Raw genomic sequence first — 4312 nt, 5'->3', positions numbered from 1 at the left:
GTGCACTGGCGCTGTCTGTTTCACAACACGCGGCCAAAGATTATGTACATGGTCAGAAGGGTCATGTCTTCAGATTCTGGGAGAAACTTTTTTTTAATTGTGTTGGGAATTTTCAACAGAATTTGGAATACACTAAAATTTTTAACAAGAAGGCTTCTCATGGAAATATTTTTACTAGAAATGAAACGAATTGAAATCACCAATATCTCTACCAATTCTGACCTGGAATGATTGCGAAAGAAGTTAAATATTCATACAGGCGTGAAATTTTTTCTCAAAATCTCCGGATTTATTTCTGGATTTATAAATTTAAAAAAAGATTAGTCAGTTTAAATAGTAGAGTAGTATCAATTTATACTACTTCTTTTTGGCCAACATTTAAAGTTTAAAATATGTTGGCCAATCACGCGCACTTATAAACTCATCTTATACTATAAATACTTTCCCTGGGAGCATGGTCAGTGCCGCATAAGGTCACTATGGTGGTTTAATATAAGATTTTAAACTTTCGCGTTCCATTTCAACTAAAACATGGTGATTGTTCCGCTAGCGCATTGGAATCTCGCTCTAGGTCTCCTGGGTCCTAGGGCGATGACTCTTCAGCCTATCTATACTACAAATAGTACAATAAGATAGCTGGAATAGTTGTGCTATTCTAGTTATCAAAACCCATCTTTTCAATATCGTGAAAATTCTTGACGTGTCCCTTCTGCGCGGCTGATCTTTGCCCACCGGGCCGGCTAACGTGTCCCATAGAGCGTTTTTTGTGGCAGGCCTGAAAGGCGCGGCTTTTGTCTCTCGCTCGCCATGTGCGGCCATTCGGGGAAGCATCTCCACAAAGAATGCCTATTCGCTCGAAAGAACCGCCAAGCTTGGCATTAATTAGGAATGTATGCCATTGGTAAAAAAATCGCGCCGGTCTTAGATTTTTAGATAAATTTTCGGGCTGAGATTAAATTTTGTCTACGTGCGCCTACGCATGTAGTAAAATACAACCAAACTATTTATCAAAACAATTGTTTGGTAGAGTCGAGAATTCATTAAAAATTAACTCTGTAATTTTACAGGTAGAAAATCCTTTTATTAAACACCCAGTAAGTAATTTATGTCTTTCTCTAACTATCAAGCAGGGAGTGTAGGTATACGAGTATTAATTGATTCTACACGTCCCAGCATAATAATTACATAGCAAACTGCAAAATAATTACTAGCTAGTGTCAGGTTTTGTAAACTGCTGTTTTTTTTACTAAACAAGTATGTAATAATATTTTTTTTTATTAAAAACGCGATAAGTTTTAAAGGACAACAAGCAAGAAGAGTTACGAGAATTTAGCAACAGAATTTGATGTTTTGATACCACAATATTCGCTGGTAGAGACTGCTAAACGGCATCTATTCCACCTTGACAGGCAGAGCTCCTGCATATCAATTGCAAGCTTTAGTACTTATCTCACAATACGATAAGTACAGACGACAGCACGTCAAGGTAAACACTGTGGGTTCTTGTGCAGTTGTAATAGGGGCGAGCTTGCAACAAAAATGAGTAGCTAGATGTGCTGTCGTATGTAGGTACATGCTTATTGCAATAGACGCGAAACGAAATGCAAGTGTTCGACTGCCGACTGAGGGCTTAGTCAGCGCTGCATTTGGTCACTATGGCGGCTGTCCTGCTCACACACGGGGCTCTCGCTCTATTGATAGGGCTCCAGCAACCGCCTTGTGACGACTCCCCAAGACGTGCCAAGACGAACGCGCAAATCTTGCTTTTTCAGCACCATACTAATCACCATCAAGTTTCAGATAGTTCAGCACAAAACTTTAAAAAAATAAAAGTTTCTAGTTTAACTTTATCCACCAGATATTTGTATCTAATGTACAAAAATTACGTGAAACAAAAAATCTATGTTCCACTGAAAATTATTTCAGGTGCCAGAGAAGTAACAAAAAATAACAGATTTCAAATTCCGACATAATATGTAATCTTGACTTGACCACGCCTCGCCCTACTATAGCGTAAGGTTTTACTAATACCTAAGCAGAATGTGCAAAGCTCTTCGCTTCTTGCCTGCCTCATTTTCTTAGTGCCAGCGAAGCATAATATCCTCGCTGCTCTACATTCATGACACATACTTCAGACTTATGCAATTCGGCGGCCAGTCTTGTGGTCGTGGATAGTTTAGTTTTTGTTAAATAGATACCAAAGGTTGCCTCTATTAAGGTATGATTGCGGTTTGCGGTATTATCTATACTTATAATAAATCTGTAGAGAGGTCAATTCTGTACATGAAACATATTTTCAAAATAACTATCAGGGGGTGATTATTAGTGATCGATACTGTTGTCAAAAATGCAATCAGTAAAATTTTTGTCTGTCTGTATGTTCCTTATAGAAACAAAAACTACTAGCTAGACGGATTTTTTTTTAAGGGGAATAAGCGGGAAAATCCTTTTGTATAAAAAATCTAAACCGCTTAAGTTAGACGCTTGAAAGGCATGCAGGTACTTTATTAAACTTATAGCTTAGTTATCACAGGATGTTGCAAAATTCCCACGGGAACGGGAGTTAGCGGGAAAAAATATTTGTATGAAAAAATCTAAACCGCGTAAGATAGATGAAGGGGGTAAAACGGGATCCACGCGTACGAAGTCGCGGGCGGCCGCTAGTATGAATTAAATGAGCTTGTGATCTACCTTATTATAATTCATGAACTAATAGCCAACTACCGCAAAATGAACTAATAACTATAAATATATGTATACTAATAATTAGATTACCATATGCATGCAGGAAGTAGAGTCGAGTGTTAATTTAAACAAGCTGAATAAAACCGTTTAAAAATAATTATGGATAGAAACTTGGAGTCATGCAGAGAGAAGTGGATGAGAGAGAGAGTGAGAGAGCAGTACATGCTTTAAACTTTAAATTAAGTTATTGTCGAATAAAGTTTTAAATATTCCTTCTGGCGCAGTAGGGTAATTCTACTAATACTATAAATGCGAAAGTTTTGATGTCTGGATGCTTGTTACTCTTTCACGCAAAAACTACTGAACGGATTTTGATGAAACTTTGCAGTATTATTGTTTATAACCCAGAATAACACATATGCTATAATTTATGACAATATTTATTTATTTATTTATTTATTTATATTAGGAAGACCAGGGTTTACATAATTGATTATTTTACAGTTAATAACACTTGAAAACCACTATGTAACAAACTAAATTTCACGCAGGTGAAGCCGCGGGCAAAAGCTAGTAGGAATAATAAAGCTGGTATTATAGGGCCAAAGCTACATCGAAATGATCTAGTTTAATATGTATCACATTTAATAAGTTTTAATAAAAATTGCACGTAAGTTTTAACTTCTCACTTACGCGATGAAAGGTAACTACTGCCAAAACTGTAGGTAGGTAGTCTATGGCAGATTCATGGCGTCCGCAGTATGTTCCCCTGTTAGGTCGATGCACCAGCCAGGACTTGCTGGCTCGGCTCCAGCCAAAGGATCCTATTTATACCGACTTGCAAACTTCTATTAATTCACCAGGAAATTACCGATTGTGGGATGGTTTGACAAATAGTAAAATGTGTTTACGTACAAATCCTTTAAGATGTAAGCTGAAAGCATAATTACTATGTACGTGGATTTCCATTACCGCAAAGTTTATAAGAATGTAGCCCTACAAAATCCTACTAATATTATAAATGCGAAAGTTTGGATGTCTGGATGTTTGTTGCTCTTTCACGCTAAAACTACAGAACGGATTTTGATGAAACTTTACAGTATTATTGTTTATAACCCAGAATAACATATAGGCTATAATTTATGACGATCACGCGGGTGAAGCCGCGGGCACAAGCTAGTGTAATTTAATTCTACAGTAGCTCTACAAAGTCTTTCAGGAGCGTTCAGAGTTCAGATTTTTTTGCTTAATTAAAATGCAATAGAAATAGTTTTCAGTACCCGTATTGTTCAGACCCTCGAGCACAATCAATATTTTCCATAAGTAAAGATCACGTGCAAGCTTAATTGCTCCATGTCTCAATAGTATTGCGGTACAAATTCGCCGTACGCTTATTATTCATCAAGAGATATCTGTTTGAAGAAAGTCGAGATACGAGTACGCTCCATTCAAGAAACACAAGACCCGTCGGCCATTGATAAAAAGGGACATCGGCCGCCCCACAAAGCACCGAACATTACCACGTGACCTTATCTCATTTACGTCGTGGGTCACTGACCCCCCTTATCACTATTCGGTTACAAAACCAGCTTCCTTCATCTTAGAAGTTTGGGTTCATTTCTGATTC

Source organism: Ostrinia furnacalis, unplaced genomic scaffold, assembly GCF_004193835.3.
Source record: "Ostrinia furnacalis isolate ACB-3 unplaced genomic scaffold, ASM419383v2 OfSCF7583, whole genome shotgun sequence".
NCBI lineage: Eukaryota > Metazoa > Arthropoda > Insecta > Lepidoptera > Crambidae > Ostrinia > Ostrinia furnacalis.
Note: the sequence above shows the minus strand (reverse complement) of the source record.